We start from the raw sequence: 18,278 nt of genomic DNA, 5'->3' as shown, positions 1-18,278 counted from the left end.
CCCTGAGTCCGCCGGTCCAACCTATTCTGTGTTCTGGTGTAAGTGGAAGGCTGAGGAGACCGGATGTCTTCACTTGGAAGAGTGCTTGGCTAACAACTTGGAATTCTAGGCAATCCAATTAGCAAGCATTCGATCGTTCGAGATTGGCTCCACGGGTCCTTTTTGTGGCTGGGAGAGCTCAGATGTTCCCAACTTTTAATTCTCAGAGTTTTACTTTGAAAATGCAGTTACAAGGACTCCAGACCCTCACTTTTGTGATCGTCCCGACTTTGTGATGGTCTCAGGCGTGTCAGGGTGAGAAACACTGCTGGTGGATGGACAGAGCACGCGTGGTCCCGGACAGCACTTTAGAATTGTCACACTCGGTCCTAAGTGTGCGTAGGGCCGGCGCAGACCTGAGAGAGTTTTTGTAAACCCTCAGATCTGTATCTGTCAGTACCTTCCAGCCTTTAGAGATACATATGAAGTTACAGTTTTACATGACTGCTGTCCAATAAAATACATTTATGTTATAAGGCCAATAGGAATGGGAATTTTCTTAACTTCCATAGAAAAAGTGAGATACAAGGTCCAGAGCTTGGAACTATACTTGTGAGCTCCTGGATGGCTTTGGTTGAGAATCCAAAAAGATTTTTTTAATCAGCGCAATTAGTAGTTTACTATTTGGAATCCCTGCATTTGCTTTTTTTTTTTTTTTTTTTTTTTTGGTTGAAGCAGGATTTCTATTACACGTAACTCACACTGGGTTTTAACCAACCAAATGTTGTTTCACGTGAAAGAGGAATGTGTATTTGAACTCCACAGAATTATTTTTCAGCAGTTACAAGCTTATTTTTAAAAAGGGCTGGAGGTGGGGGTCGGTGCGGGGTGGGTGGAGGGAACTGGGGTAGAGAAGGTGGATTTTGTGTTTTCAGTTCCTGTAGTAACTGGTCATAGTCCCTCAAAACTTTCTGGTTTTGTTGAGATGTTGAGAGTTATAATTTAGTTTCACCAACTAGCATCTAATTTAAAATGAGCATTGTCTTAAACTTAGCTGGATATACTCATGAAAACAATATTTTGACGTGTGATTTGGAAGAAATAACTACTTAAAACATTTCTTGCAAACCTAGGACAGAATATCAATTACATAAATCGCCACATTTGTTAAGAGAAGTGAAGGAATCAGTTGTTCATTTGCTACATTTCAAAAAAAAAGGAAATTAATCTGTCATGTAATCACGTTGGAAACCATTCAAATTGATTCCCCCTTTGACATCTGGCTGAGGTCTAAGTGTATTTTAACTATGTGATTTCATTTACTTTTGAAACCATCTGTTTTTTTAGGTAGTCAGTCATGCCCTAGATCACTGTGGGCCCAGCATTGTGTGTAAGCTGCACCCTAGGGAATATCCCAGAAGTATAAAATGTTAGGGATATTGGTTTTGGATTTCCTTTCTGGTTATTTATGCTATCAGATTAATGGGTGAATCAAGTAGAGTTTTTCTTTAACAGACTTGTCATGATTACCTATAAACAGGTTCTTGAGAGCCTAGAAAAAGGTGAACACCATGTTATAATTACACAAGGGTGCACATTAAAATGGTCAAAATATTCATTTTTCCAAGTAAATCTTTTGTTTTGAACTATCATCAAAGAAAACAGTTGAGTTTTTTACCCAAGAAGTCATGCTACTTAAAAAATCTTGAGTCTCGCAAGTTTCAATGAAACACAAGTACATAAAAATTAGACTTTACAAACCCCACTGTAGGAGACAAGAATTTTTTTTAAAGTCTTAAGATCTCAAAATTTCCTGTATTGTAGGACTATATTTTATTCCTAGAAAACTTAAAACATTCTTTGATTTCTAATATAATTGGGGAAACTTTTATATACCTCTGGTTAGGAAACTCAGATAATCTTATATTTCATTTGTAGACACTGACCTAAATTTTTGTTTAATTGTTTGTTACAATGTTTTAAATTGCTGATAAAGTGAATCAAGTAAGTGTGAACTTTGAAATCCAGGACGGAAGAGCTCTATCCTTTTCCTTAAAATCATTTGGCATTAACATGCTAGAGATCATACCATTTAAAAAATAAAATAATAGTTTTATTGTTTTCTTTTAAACAAATAGCTTTTTTAGGAGTTTTATTTTGGCCATAGTCCAAGTTTATTACACTGACAAAATTTTGTCCCTTATGTTAACATTTTTCTACCTTTTGCCAACAGTAACGTGGCAAAATATCTTCGTATGTGAGCCTTTGGTCTCAAATGTAGAAGTACCTATTTTTTTTTATTTCAAGTCAACTCCAATTAGAAAGAAACATGTTTCTAACCTCCCCGCTCCTTAGATTTTCTTAACATTGTGAAGAGTTAGCTAAAGCAGTCAGATCTTACTGATGTCACTGGAGGTGTTTAGAAGTAGTCGTTTATTTTCACAGACATTTTAGAAATTAAACTTTTAGTATTTTTTCAAACTGATCCCTTAAAAATTATTTCTCATTTTTGTTAATTTCTTGTAAATGAAGCTAAACTCTTCAAATTTAAAACATTGTAACAAGAAAGGGTGAGGTCATAGAAATGAAACAGAAGCTTGAAAAGTTTCTCTTCTAAGCCCAAATACCTTAGTACACTCAATTGTTCAATTAATTATCCCGGTAACTTGGGCTCACAGCGTAGCTTTTTCTGAAAATAGTCAAGCCCTTGAGAGAAATCGGATTTTTGTTGAGAGAGACAAATATACCAGTCAACTTTTCTGATTTTATTTTAACATTTCCTAGTTGACTATGGATCACAATCGCTAGGTTTATGTGAATGTGGTATTTCCCGTGGCTGAAGGGTACTTTACAAAACAATTTTTTGAAACTAAAATTTTCCTTGAATTTCCAGGCACTTTCGCCCCCTTTCTAGTCTTCGGGAATGGGTGTGCAGTTGAATCTGCCTTTTGCTATAGGAGGCATTCTCTCTGTTTGGCAAGAGAAGAGTGAAAACCCAATTTGGCTTTAAAATGTGGCACATTAGTCCGTAACAGTTTCAGTGAGGATATTTAGAGTGGCTTTGAGAGGCAGTATGACACCCATAGAGAGTCCCTTCACGGAAATGACTTATTTTACAGTGTGTTATAATCTCTGTAGTTAATCATTAAATCAGGTCGTTTTTATTAAATGTCAGTATGCATGCTTAATATGACTGCATAGGAATTGAAGAAGTCCTATTGGCCTAAATATCGAAGTTTGTTAAGAAGTACATTTGTAGTTAGTATGAGGTGGTGTATGGAAAATGTATCTGAATATTAGGAAACATTTAGAGGGTAGATTAAATCTGGTGTTTCAGTACATAATGCTTATACAACAGTACTGAACTTGAAGGAATGGGAAAAGTTTATTTATGTGTGCTATGCCGGGCCCAAGCTAACTCTGACATGTGACAGAGCATAAAGGAATGCATCTTAACCGTGTGTGATTAAAAAATATCCATTACTTAGAATACTCATAAAGAGGGGTGTATTTACTTCATTGAAAAAATACTACTCAATGCAGTGTGCGCTTTACCTCTGAAAGGATTAAGAAAGACACTAACATTTTTTTGTATGTCGAATGCTCTGAGATGATCTTTGATCAAAGGAAGAACATTCAGGCTTTTCATGGGAATCTCTTACATTTGTTTTAAAAAGCAGACTAAAACTATACATATATCTTTTCTGTGGACCACTTCCTTGGAACCGTATCGTGTAAACAAGCTGTTTGGTAATATTGAAATGCCTCTTTCATGTTTACTGGACAGACGACAATGCTTCCTAAGGATGTCTATTTGGACAATTTTCAGAAAAGCACAATGGTATACTAATGGAGAATTAAAACATTTAAGAAAAGTATTTCTTGCTTGTGAGCCACAGCCACGGAAGTTAGTGAAACAGTGTAAAAAAAAAATCCATTTCTCCTGCTTTACACTGTTTCTCTGTGTAACTTACAGTCCTCACCGGATAGAAGTTTGAGCACAGAATCATATCCCAAGAAGATCAAATTTATAAAGTTATTTCTATAACTAACTTCCTTTGAGAAAGACAGCCTCTCAAGGATGGGCCGGGAAGGGACAATGGTGCAGGTTTACAATCAAAGCACAGACACGATACATTTAAGATTTCAGGATCCCCAAGACTTGGCAACTGAATAAACCCAAAGAAGCTGGAGGGGGTGAGGGGTGCAGACGGAATACGGGAATATGCCTTTACGTTCTTATTTCTGCTGAGACCCAAACTGAAATTTCTACTTCATATAATGTCCTCTGTTTTCTCCATGTCTCCATGTCCCTCCTATAGAGGGTAAAATTTTATGCAAGGAGTGGTTTTGACACCACTCTGCACCCATGAATTTTCCAACCCAGTCGGTGTCATGTCTGAATTTCTACCATCGTGAAAGAATGGAAACGACTCTGAAATGAAAACTACATTGAGATTGGCCGTATTTGCCAGTCTGCACCAGCAAACTACATGGGCGGGCTGGGGGGGGCGGGGGTGGGTACGGGCAGAGCACTCGGACGAAGGAGCTGAGGTATTTCCGGGGACTTATTACAACAAATGACACTGAACTGCATGAAATCCCTAGGTTAAGAGAAAACAAAATTAGAGGGGATGTTGGGGCACAGTGAAGTTTTGTTTTTCATACTAAGTGTGGAGTCTAGAAAATGTGGTGATTTCTCACATTCTATTTATATGTTATTTTACTTGAGGGATGCCTCAGAGCAGTACTAGAATCACTTATGTGCAAAAGGGGAGGGAGGGAGGGTTTGTCATCATTTTTGTTCCATTTGCTTCGTAAAGGTGCTTATCTTGCAGTATAAATAATACTTTAGTCAAAATACAGGCGGGTTTGGAGGCTTGACCAGCATGGAAGGATTTTAATGATTGAAGTGTTTCCGTTTAAAAGTCAGTCAAATGATGCCCTTGAAGGCAATCAATCCTCACATTGTTATTCTTACTTAATAATACATATATAATTTTTTCCTTCTCCAAAAATAACAGAACTTTTAAGCATTATAAACAAAAACAATCCCAGGCTTACTTCTGTATCCTGAATTTTTAAAATTTGCATTCTGGACTGAATGTTCTTGAAATAATGAATTAATTTTGTTATTCGGATTGTAACAATCTAATGGCCAGAATTTGAAAATAATCTAATGGTCCAATTATTCTCCATCATTTGAAGACCTGTATTGTGTGTCGGATACCCTCCCCTACAGACTGCCGTAGCACATGGGCTTCCACAGAGACCCATCTAAAATCACAAAAACTCAGAGCTTGAAGGAACAAAAGTGATTTCCAGTTTATTTATCCTGGGCATAGAGGGGCAGGTGCAGAGCTAGGCATAGGGGAGGGGAAGGAACTGAAAGGATTTTGCAAACATTTCATACATTCCCCAAGCCATTGACCATCTATCATTTCAGACACGAGGTTTTCCTCTCTTTAGAAGCACACGAAGGGTGAATTCCTCGCTCTGGGCACATCTTTGGTGGCGTCTGAATCTGAAATCTACATTCTGGTTATGCCCAGGGGATAAACCTTGCATCACGGAATTATATGTTTACCACCATTGCGCTTACCATTGTCTGCTGTGTGTATTTACAAACCGAACCCAAGACTGGAATTCTACGATGTCTCTTCCTGGCTTCGAGCCTATCAACTATTTTAAAAACATCACAGAAGAACACTCTCTGCCGGTGTCAGAGGTAGGCATGTCTTGGGCCCTCTGCCTCAGGCTCTCCAGGAGCGGAAACCCTGGCAGAAGTCTACTGACTGACACGCTCTCTCTCTCTGCTCCCGGCCACAAAAAGAGTTGCTTGGGTTTCCAAAACATGTTATTTGTTCAACCACAACGAGGCCCTGCTTCTTGCAGGGCTACTGACTATAGGGTTGACAGACCTGTCGCTGGCCATTTGAGAGGGAGAGAAGAAACATGGCGGCATGGCCGGGTGGCAGCCAGACAGAAGCCTCGAAACTCATTTTGCCGCCCAAGTGGGAGAACTGAATAGTTTTCCGCTTAATCTGAAAATTGGCCTCAGTTCTTGGAATGTTTCTCACCTCCTTCTCTCAGGATCGGCTGCTGAACAGAAGACTGAGGAGAAATTTGCAGAAGGTCTACCAATGACACGGAAGGGACCGTGCCCTGACACCTTCATTTTTCCGTTTCTGAGACCAGAGTAATAATGCCCACCTCACCTTCTTCCTTAGAATAATGTGACCACAGATGTGCAAAACGTTAGGCTCAGAGACAAGGGGCTGAGTCTGTCATCTGAGGTGACATCACTGTTATGACAATTATTATTTCTTACCCTGAGAGGAAGTTTCTCCTTAGCATCCAGCCTTCTTACCAATGTGGATTGTGTTCAAGGTGGAATTTTATGATTTTAATCCATGGAGCACTGAATGCCTCAACTTTATTTCAGTTTTAAGCAGGCCTGGAGGAAAGCAACCTCTAAGTGCAGTGCAAACAGGAAAGGAGCACAGTCATGGGAACGGTTGCACATTCCCAGGTGGGCTGGTAGGTGGTCCACACGTTTACCTACACGAACCTTGTGTAACTCACATGCCACTGTTGGTTCCTCTGCCAAATCTCTCAAAGCATTTTCAACTCTCTGATGATCTAATCCAAAAACCCAAGTGGAACACAGATACTTTTTTTCCCCTTTAATGTTGAAGAGACCAAGACGGAAGCTCTGGTTTACGTTTACACTTGCGTCATAATATAAACAACAGCATGATTAATATATATCACGATAACGAACAGGCACCGCTCCCCAGGGAAGCACACAGATTAAAGTGATTCGCCCAGAGCCTTCAGTGGGTTCCTCCGATCTCACCAGGAGAAGGTGGAACACGCCAGATCAGAGCTCGCAGCCTCTCCGTTTCTGGCCTCACATCACCGATGTGCTTGCTATGTTACGTGTGCCTAGAGCCACGCTGTGGCACGATGATGAGCAAGTCCCTTTAGAGGAAGATGCACCTGTTCAAAGTCCACACCTTGAAGAAACGCAGAGCTGCTGTGCTCCTTTTAGGGAAACTTTGAGTAGCTATTTATTGCCTGGAATAAACTTACGGTCCGTCTTGCCCATGTAAACAGGCGTCGGAAAGCCCTTTCGGAGTGTCCGCTTGGCTCTTTGATGCAATGCCACTTTACAAAAGGATTCCTGCCACACTCGTCTCTTTTTCTGTTCCTCCTTTCTCCCCTTGATATAATGACGCAAATCTTCCTTTTTATTTTATAATTTTCGTAGATTTTTTTTTTTTTTTAAAGGCCATGACTTTAAGAAGACACGTTTGGTGAAATAGGTCCTTTTGGTTGATGTATTTAAGAGTTTGGGTTAGGAAAAAGTTGAAAAACAAGAACCAAAAACAAACAGGTCCCCCCTCCCCGCCTCCCCCTTCCCCCCCGCCGCTCAGTGCCATAGACAAGAGTCCAAAGGACATTAGCTGCCCCATTGCACACATTGGAAAGGAGAGTTTGCTGTGAGCTCAGTCCTTCTAATAGACTGGCAATTTTGTGAAAGGTTTAGGGGATTTTGTTTAACCATTTCTGCATGTGTTTTTAATGAGCTCATGATGGTTTTAACAAAGGCCAGGTTGTGCGTTTTGCGGCATTTTCTGACCTGATCCCTCCCTGCTGAGCCGGGGAGTGGGCACCTGTGCTCTGCTCCTGGCTCACCTATGGGAGTCAAGGTGGTGGGGCCATCTCCGGGCCTGTCTTCGTGCCAGGGATGAATCATGCAGTAGGCAGAGCGGAAGGAGCCTCTTTGTTGACAGCTTTCCATCTGGACTTTGGATACGGCTGATGGTTCACGTAGAGCGTTGGTTAGCTGGAAGGGACTAGGAGAGTCCGCTCCTCCGTAAGGGATCAGGAGCGTGCAAAGCCCCAGCAAAGAATGGCCCCAGATTTCATCTGCAAAGCTCAGAGAAGCATCTCACTCCCTGAGGTTCAGGTACCGAGGTCCGTGAATGTGTATGACTGCGGCTTTGACACGCCGGTGTTCAATAGTCAATAGGTCATTTACAGCCCCATTCACATAATCCAACTGGAGTCCATCTGAATAAATTCATCAAGCTCAGGTGGCCAAGAGCGAACCCCTTCCGTGTTTAATAATTAAAATAAACAGGGCTATTGAGATGAATTTCAGTTTGTCATGTATAAATGTAAGAGACTCCATAAGGGATGGTGTTTTGTGATTCATATAGAAATATGATGGATGTATGATACGTTTTCCACAGCTATTTAAGAAAAAAAAGATTATCTTAGTCATGGGGTAAAGTTATGTGATGCATTGCACCATCCAGGCTGTGTCTGGGCCAGTACAGATTTTTTTTTTTTTTTTTTTTTTTTGTGAAAGATTACTTCTTGGCAAACTAGATATGCAAACGCCAGAATACAGTAAAACCACATTTAATTGGACCTACTTGCCAACTTCTTGAACACAGCTTGGATTATTCCACGGGAGAGGTTGCTTCTGTTAAAAGCTGGCGGGGGGGCGGGGGGAGGAAGTGGCATATTGACAAGGCTTCAGATAATTTTTTTTTCACTTGAAGTACAATTATGCAATGAGCCAAGTTTGGAAGTATTTTACTATGTTTAATAATTATTATTCAAGATATTGTAAAACATATGCATTTGTTAAGGGGAATGTAATGGGAGTGAAATCATGTCATAAATTATACTTCGGATTTATTTTCCCTATTTTGTGTTTTTTTTTTTTTATTTGATAGCCTTCCAAATTGGTTCTAGCCAAAACCATGCACTCTAATACATACCGTACTTGATATCAAAGTGAGAATATGAGTAATTTATAGAACCCGAGTGAGAACAGTTTTCTTCTCTTAGCCAGCTTCTGCCACCTCTATTCAGGTACCAGCCGACACATCCAACAGCCAGTGAGATAATAGGGATCAAGAAGTCCTCCACGTAGAGGAACTGCCACATCCTTCTCAACAACAGAAGACTCCCAAGTCCACTCAGCCTGGCCACGTCTATTGTTCGAGTGTCTCTCCTTCACACAGGAGGATGACTATTTCTTTAAGTGTGTGTAAGTCTGGGAGAATCGCACGCCGCTCCCTCTCCCGAGGTGTGAGTGGGGACTCCCTGACCACCCACGATGTGCTCAGGTGAGTCTGAGCTCTGGGCGACGCTGTCACCCCGAACTTGGGAAGCTTGAGAAGGCATCACATCAGTTTGCTTCCCATCTTGAGCTGAAACAAATTTATATTGTTTTTGCAGTCTCTTTTCCAAGGGAGAGAAAAGAAAAAAATTGCCCCTTGCACTTCCTGAAACTGAACAAAGGTGCCATCGCTAAAGATTAGCAAGACGCTACGGATTTGCACCGAACCCCACCTGCTCTGTGAAAACCCCACGGTTTTCTCACAATCCCACTCAAGCTGCTGAGCAATTGGGCCTTGTCTTCTGAGTCGGTTATTCGTCAGCTTGACTTCTGTTTGCTCTGCCGGTTCATTGTTTTCTCATGCCATGCCACAGCCAGCGACCGGGAGAGGAGAAGGCAGAGCCTTGGGGCCGGCTCCTGGGCCCCTGCAGAGGGGCAGACTTTCCCGGCGGGCAGACAGATCGGCGGCGACCCTAGGTGTGTTTTGAACGTGTGCCCGGGGCTCACGGAGCCTGATGCAGCTTTGCTGCTGTGTGGGGTGGACTGCAGCAGTGCGAGCCTTGTGTCTGCAGAGGGGACATGAGGACATCTGGACCGTGTCCCTGCGAGCAGGGCTTTTGCTGCAGGCCTTTGAAAATCCTGCCGCAACGGCCCCCAGCGCCTTGGAACTTTCTCCCTGGAGAATTTAGAAGAGCCGGTGGCCTTGATTTCTTGGCCATCTACAGCCTCCACACGTGCGGGGCTGTCCCTGAGCAGGGTGATTCAGGGGGTCCAGGAAGCGTTTTGCACAGCCCTTCTCTCTAAGAGCCTAACACTAGGACTGGGGTCATGCATGCCTCTCTCCCGTCCTCAGCCACCTAGCTGTGCTGTCTTGAACAAGTGACTTCATCTCTCTGGGCTTCTCCCCACACACACCGCACTCCCCCCCCACCTTCATCTTTAAATAAACCTCTTGGACCATGAGACTCTGAGGTTCTTTTCAGGTCTAAATTCTTGGGCTTTTCTTTTTCTTTTTCTTTTTCTTTTCACCTGTTTAACTGCAATGCTGACTGAGCTTGGGCTGATTAACAAGAAAATATTTTCCAGGTAGAATAGAAATGGTGACTAGCTCATTGCCATGAAAGGCACGCTCACTCAGATAAGGGAGGACACGGGCAGGGTGGGTGAGCATTTCCACCGGCCTTTGGATTTTTAATCTCTAACTGTATTTACAAGTGCCCGTGCTTCCTTGTGTCTTTTCGAGCCCAGCGGGTCTAGGGTCCTTTTCTGTTTTCTGATAGCAGGAAGCTGAGAGGTCCTGGGTAGATGGTAGGCAAGAGCTCATCTAGTTCCAAGGTCTGTTTACACTGCACCCTACCTGCTTTTGCGAAAGTGATGAGGACCATATGACCCTTGCTGTGGTCCCTCATCGTCTTAACAAGCGGTGAACACGTGCAGGGAACACCAGGCTGGGCAATCATCCCTGTCAGTCCTGCAAAGCGGTTTTTTGCTTGTTCAGCTCCTCACGGAGTCTTGGTTGGACAGCTCCCCGGCCACCTTCCAGCACAGGACAGGGCCTTGCGTATGAAAAGGCTAATTCTGGTAGCTTCCATAGGAATGGGCACACCAAAGACCATTGCCGTGGGTTTCGTTCATGGAATTTGGAGTGTCCCAGGGGACTGGTGATAGGTCTACAGATCAAAGACCATTTGATGTTGATCATGAAGAGAACACACCACACTCATAGATGGACTCTGAAATTAAAGAAAACCCAATTCTTAGTGACTGTCATAAAAATCCCATGTTACACCATTCACAGCCAGACCACTGACCTAGTCATCCCCTGTATTTCTAGCATGTACCTAATCCATCCCAGAATGAAGGAAAACCCTACCAGAGTGTTGCGTGGGCGGGGGTGGGGAAGAAAAAAAAAAAACAGCCAAGAGAATGATTGTGGACTCATTTGTACAAGAGTCTAACTCAAATATTTCCCCTTTTATTTTTTTCATTCTGAAGCCACAAAGCAAAATGGTTGCCGAATTAAAGATTAGCATGTAAGTAAGATCGAAATAGGACTACATTCTTATATTAGTTAAAATTCTTTTGGTTGCAAGGAATAGAAATCCATCTTAAGCTAGTTAAGCCAAAAAAGAATTTTATTATAAGGCTACTTGGATTCAGTGGAATCCGAAAGAGGAATACGGGAGGCCTTGGGAGCAGCTAGAATTAGGAGCTCAAAGGCTGTCAGGCTTTCTTCTCCCTTCCCTGCCTCTGATTCCCGTTCTGCTGATTGGCATTTTCCATTCCTCAGGCCACATGGCGGGACAGGCTGCCAACTCCTTCTGCATTTCCTTGTCTTCATCTTCAGACTCCCAGGGAGAGGCCGATGTCTCTTGTCAGTTATAGTTCCCAAATCCTGGGGGAGAATTCTGGTTGGGCTGTATGGATTGGGTGCCCACCTCTCAACCAATGGGAAGTGCCAAGGGCAAGGCCCATTGTACCAACCTGAGGTCCCCGACCTGGAGCCCCCAACCCCCTGCACTCGTGCTGGGGTGGGGGGAGGGGCAGGGGCGTGGTCCCCAGGGGGGCGGGGAGACACTTCCCTGCAATGAGGCAGGTGCTGAGCTAACAAAACAGCAGGGGACTGCTATGTTCCTCTACAGAAATTAAAGGGAAACAATGAAAAAAATATTATTTACCTGAAAGTGAGACTAATATATTCCCCTTTGTGCTCTAACAACCGTTATTAATTTCTAATCCATAGCCAAATAGTAAAGTGAACTCATGTCTGTTTTCTAAAGTATAAAATATTCATTAATTTTCATTTAGCTTAGTTTATCTGACCTCCCTCAAGTTACCTATCATTTTATAGTCTTAGAGCATGTTCATGTACTTTTTGGTGAAATCCTTACCTGGCTCATCCCGGTGAGGCCACAGAATTCAGTTGTTGACCTTATCTTTCAGCTATTTGATCACCATCCAGGTGTCCTGTGAGTGAGGCAGGGGGTGATCAGACAACAGAACACACTGAACAAAGACACTTCTCGTTGAGGACGTAAGGAGACTGTGCAATGTAAGCTCTGTGTTGGCAGCAGGCAGCACACGTGTGTTCTCTATCTGGGGACACAGGAATCCCAGAGTCCAGAATGGGGGAGGGGCTGGGAAGGCCAGTGTTGGTTGATTTGAGTGAGGTGCTCAGAGCCAAGGTGTTGACTACCAACAAAGCTGTGTTAACCCTCTCAGGTGTCTCCAGGGTCACAGCTGGGAAATGCGGCTGCCTGTTGGGAAGAGAGACTGGCACCCACGGACTGAGGTAAGAGACACACTCAGATAGTTTTAAGTGGAAGACACAGGCTGTTTGGACGTATGACTCCTCACTCCTTAGGTACTTCCTGTCCCATTGCTAAAGATGCAAAATACTCAAGGTTTGAAGGAAGCCACTGGTTAGAGTTAGGTCTTCAAGGCCAAGGTAGAGGAGCCTCCTTGATTCACTGTGTCTCAAACTGTATAGAAAAAAATATGAGTATTTTAGGTACTGTGGATTTCACTGATGCTTTTTTTTTGTTTTTTGTTTTGTGTGTGTGTGTGTGTGTGTGTGTTTGCCCAAATTATTGTAATCTGCATTTGAGGAACTTTGGAGCCTGACAAAGCACGTTCCTCTTTTCTAGCCTTTGTCGTTGGTCGTCCCCTCCTCCTGTGCACCTCGTGAGAGGCAGCTGGGAAGCCAGGATACAAGAGTTTGTGCTACAGAGGCAGGCAGAACGGGGTTCAGGTTCAGCCTTGGGCCAGCTTTTTGTCTCTACAGCAGAGAACCCACAACTGCCCCTCAGAAAGGACCTTGAGGACTGGCCAGATGGCACCTTTAAGGCAACAGAAGCATTGCACCTGCCAGGACCCGTCCAGTCACAAATGACAGAAAATGAACTCAGACTAGCTGGAAATGCAAAGGAAATTATTGACTCACATGTCGGAGGAGTCTGGGGGTGGCAATGGCCTCGGGGGTGACTGGGCATGAAGACTCAGGTGACAGCATTGGGTTCTGTCTTTCCCCTCATTCTCTCTTTCCCCTCCCCACCCCCTTTCTTGGGTTCACTGTCTTTACAGCTATAGATGGGCTTTCCTCACATGATGGGGGAGCTGGGTGTGGACAAAGATGACACTAGCTGAGCTCGTCCCAGGAAATGACCCCAGAGGGAAGAGAATGGCGTCTTCTGAACATCCGCCCTGTTAGTATAAGCCTTGATTCAAGCTTCCCAGAGGAGGAGGTAGAAGATGCAGGAGTTCTGGAGAGCCCTGAACCCAGACACGAAGATTTCACCAGGGAGCCAAGGACAGAAGTAGTTCCTGCTCATGGCTTCCTGTCCAGGGAAGACAAATTTGACTTGGGTGTGGGATGGTAGGAAAAAAGGGATACGGCAGAGGGCAAATATTTATTGACCACTGTGCACTTGGCCCTGGGGGTACAGCAAGTCCCTGCCCTCATAGAACTTACTGGTTAATGAAGGAATTAAGGAAAAAATGTTAGTAAAGCATTGTAAGCATTATGAAGATAGTACACGGCAAGTTCAAACACAGAGTAAGGGGAGTCCAACCTGGCTGCTGTGTAGCAGAATAAGGGGGTGGACAGTGTTTGGGGCAGAGGGATCAACATGTGCAAAGGCCCAGAAAGAGAACCAGGTGGCTTTAAGGAGCCCGTCAGTTTTTTCCCCAGCTAGTCCGAATGGCTGGAGCACTGAGGGTTCATTTTCTGAGGCCGCTGGAGCAGATTACCACAAACTCGGTGGCTCAGAACAACAGAAATGTACTCTCTTGTGGTTCTGGAGGCCAGAAGTCCAAAATCAAGATGCCAGCAAGGCTGGACTGGGGCGGGGGGATCTTTCCTGGCCTCTTACATCCCAGCCGCTGGCAGTTCCCGGCACTGCTTGTGTCTATACCATCCCATCCCTGCCTCCATCCACACACAGCTCTCTCCTGCACGTTCATATCTTCACCTCTCTTGCTTCCTAGAAACACTTATCATTGGATTTAGGGCCCACCCGAGGAATGTGGGGTAATCATCTCATCTCAGGACCCTTAACTTAGTTATATATGCAAAGACCCTTTCTCCAAATAAGGCCACATTCACAAGGTCGGGGTGTTAGGAAATGGACATACCTTTTGGGGGCCACCATCCAATGCAGGACAAGAACAACAGATACTCTGGACTGAGAGGCAAGGCAGGTCCTAGGAAATCGGGACCTCATCCTCCAGCAGGCCAGTGATGTTTCACACTGCGTTTTAGAAGGAATACCGTGGTTGTTTCGTGGAAGCAGACTGGAGGTGGGCACTGAGAAGGAAGTAGGGCTGTGGTCTATTGGGAGGGCACTGCTGTGGCTCAGGAGGGAGGAAGAGGGGCTGCGCTCAGGAAGTGGCTGAGCCAGGGACGGAAAGAGGTGGATCATAGATCTGCATAGGAAAGCGGGTAATGGGACTTGGGGATCAACTGGTTGCAGGGTGGCAGGTGGCAGGACACAAGCAGGGGATTGTCATAGATAATGTGTATGGTTATGCTATGTACCCTGCATGTTCATTTTTCCCAGGGGACAGCCCTGGGAGAAGGAAAGAATGTTGGCTTTGGAATTGCCTAAACCTGGGTTGAAATCCTAATGCTTTTCACTTTCCAGCTTCTTGACCTTGACTGTGTTTCTTATTTTCTCTGAACCTCAGTTTCCTCCTCAATAAAATGAAGATATAATACTGACTTCATAGGGCTCTAGGAAGAAGGGAAAGTCACCATGCAAAGGGCGCCTGGCCCGGAGCCCAGCACCACATGGGCACCCCAAAAGTGCCAGTTCCCCCTCCTTCCCTTGCTTGACCAGCCCCCTCTCTTGCAGGGGCTCTCCCCTATCCCCGCCATGGTTCAGCTCCTCCCACCTCCCATCTCCCTCCCATCTGCTTCCTGGCGAGCTGCCTCCTCACCTGCAGCCCCTTCCTTCCCAGGACCTGCCTACAGATTACCCTCTCACTGTCCCAGACCTTCTGCAAATACTCTCCCACTTGTTACACTGAAGTAGCCTAGACCGTGAAAACAAACAAGCTGTGACATGGGTGGTCTCAGCTCCTTGAAGAGGGAACTGAAGTGCTTGTTTCATTTAGTTCCTGCTGCATTTCATCCATTCACTCATTTCTTCCTGCATTTCTGCATCCACTCCCTCAACAAACATGTAGAGCGGGGGCGGGGAGGCAGGAAGGGGCAGGCCTGACAGGACCCACAAAGCTGAACGAACTGTGGCTCCACCTCCTGCAGTTTGCTGATTCTGCTGGGCCACCAACCTTCTCTCCCCTTGTGGATTCTCCTGATGTGCCAATTTCATGGCTTCGCTATGGCTTTGAAATCTCCACAGGTAAACTGAGGGGAAGCATGAATTAGATGCCCTGAGTCTAATCCAGAAATAAGAGTCCCAGGAGGTGGCAGGTGTCTCCTTAGATGGCACATCCTCTCCATCCTGCCTCTCAGGCAGATTTCTAGTCTCGTCCACAACATTGTCCCCAGCCTATCTCTTGCCACAACCTCACTCCCCTTTGCTCATTGCTCTTCATCTGGTTGGCTGAGAGGGCAGGGCTAATCTTTTATTTACTTAGAGCCATGTGTTTTTTTTAAGTTTATTTATTTAGTTTTGAGAGAGATAGAGAGAGGCAGAGAAAGAGGGAGACAGAGAATCCCAAGCAGGCTCCATGGTGTCAGCACAGAGCCTGACATGGGGCTTGAACTCAGGAACCGTGAGATCAAAGTGAGCTGAAATCAAGAGTTGGACACTTAACCAGCTGAACCACCCAGGCATCCCTACTTAGAACCATGTTTTAGGAGGGAGGGTACAAAAACCCGCATGGTTTTCAAGGACTGGCCATGCACAAAGTGGAAAGGATCTACCACATTCTGCCCTCCTGGGGGTTTGGCTTGCTCTTTTGGGGAGTGGGGAGGCCTCTGCTTTCTGCCTCTAGGCTGCCTGCCTCATGGTGCTCTGGGGAATTTATACAAGTAAATGCATCCTGATGGGATCACATGTGTCAGGAACCCTCTCCATAAAGGGATGGTCTCAAAGACTTGCAGCAGAGGTTACGAGACGCTGATTCAACCCACCATCTCACACATGCTGTCTTGAGGAAGGGGGAGATGGTGTGAACTCCAGGAAGGCATACATGCTATCTTAAGGACAGGGGAGATGGTGTGAACTCTGGGAAGGTGGAAACTTCAGAAAGAACATATGAATAATTTTATTCATTGGCACATTCATTTATTCCATCAGCATCATTCAAGACACCATGGGGCTTACCAAAAAGAAGAAGAAATTGTCCCTGTCCTGGACGACCTCAAAGAATCAAGAGTCAAGACGCTTAACTGACTGAGCCATCCCAGGCACCCTCTAACAATGTTTCAAGATAGGTAAAAACACCCATTTCATAGATAAGGAAACTGAAGTGCACAGAGTAACTTCTCCAGGAATCACAGTTTCCAACCCAGTTGTACTGACTCCAACGCTTATTAAATGTGCTTGTCAAAATTTAAATTAGGGGCACCTGGCTGGTTCAGTTGGTTGAGTGTGGGACTCTTGATCTTGGGGTCATGAGTTCAAGCCCCACGTTGGGTGTAGAGCCTTCTTTAAACATTTGTAAATTAAAAAAAAAACAAACAGATGATGGGGGTGCCTGGGTGGCTCAGTGGGTTAAGTGGTTGACTTAATTTCGACTCAGGTCATGATCTCATCATTCATGAGTTCAGGTCCCATGTCAGGTTCTGTGCTGACAGCATGGAGCCTGCTTGGGATTCTCTCTCTCCCTCTCTCTCTGCCCCTCCCTTGCTCTCACTCTCTCTTTCTCTCTTTCAAAAATAAATAAATAAACATTAAAAAAACCGATGAAAGGGAATTTGGCACATCACAAAATGTTTTTCCTTTCGCAAAAGAATTCAGTTCTTCAATCCTTTAAATTTTAAGTGATTCTAGAACCTTCACTATAGAGTTTTCACTCACCTGACTTACCTCCAGAATTTCAGGAACATCCCCGACTGGCGGCATGAGGCGTTGCTGGCTGAGCTGTTTGCTGCTCTTTCTAGAAGAGTATGTGGCCAGAGTCTTTGGTCTCATTTGCTGATTCCAAAGGTTGATATGAGAAGGCCCCAACACAGAATTTAGAGCCAGAAGGGAATTTAGAGTCTCTCGGCAAAATCTCTCATTATCAGGCATGGGCACTGAGACCCAGAGAAGTTAGGGGACTGGCCTGAGGTCACACAGCTGGTTCGTGGTGGGGAGAGGAGATTTGATTTTGCCCAGTGTCCCTTCTGCCATTCAGTGCTACACAGCACAGTAGAGGAGCTGGCTCTGCCCCCCGGTTTCTGTGGCCCATGGAAGTGCTAAGAATGATCACAGTCACCTCTATTTGATGGAACAACCAACTACCATCATTTCCAGCAGTTTCCACATCCTGGGATACCCACAGCCAACTATATGTACCCTTTGCCAGGAGTCAGACGTCCCTGGTGCCGTGTGGGCGAAACCTGGTGAGCAACCTTGCCCGTTTCGGCCCCGCTGCTATACATTAAGGGATCAGTTTACATTTAATTGAAGTTTGACCTACCCTGAGCTGAGGTGGCCTTGCTTTGGCTTTCTGAAAAAGGCATGCAGCTTTGGCCTGAGAGTTTTGAGTTTCACAAAGCGGGAAAGCGGGTGCCAGTACCTGAGGGAGACTGCCCCTATTGCTTTCCAGAGTCTTTCTGAACTGAACCTAAAAGTCTGTGTGTTTGCCTCCTCTGCTGTTCCTTTCTCAGCCGAGGGCAGCTCCTGAGTCTGCAAGGCTTGGGGAGCTGAGGCTCGTGGAGAATAAACTGTGTCCCCTTCAGCGCTCGGGCCATTACTCACCATGGGGGACATTCTCTGGAAGTAGAGGATGATGCGAGGAAGGGCTCGGCTGTTACTACCATTGCTGATGCTCACTCAGGCTTCCACACCTGCACCTCCGGCAGACAGGGACCTGGAGGCCAGTGGACGGGATCCTGGGAGGGAAGCGATGGCGTATGAAGGTTAGTCAGTGACATAAATCAGCCCACAGCCCTGCCAGGCTCGGCACCTTGCCCCTGCCTGCAAAGTCCTTCCTGCTCTCTGACTCTGGAAATCCTAACTGCCCTTCAGGCCCCGCCTTCCCC

The sequence above is a fragment of the Panthera leo genome, chromosome F3, assembly GCF_018350215.1.
Source record: "Panthera leo isolate Ple1 chromosome F3, P.leo_Ple1_pat1.1, whole genome shotgun sequence".
Lineage (NCBI taxonomy): Eukaryota > Metazoa > Chordata > Mammalia > Carnivora > Felidae > Panthera > Panthera leo.
This window is presented reverse-complemented; position numbering follows the sequence as displayed.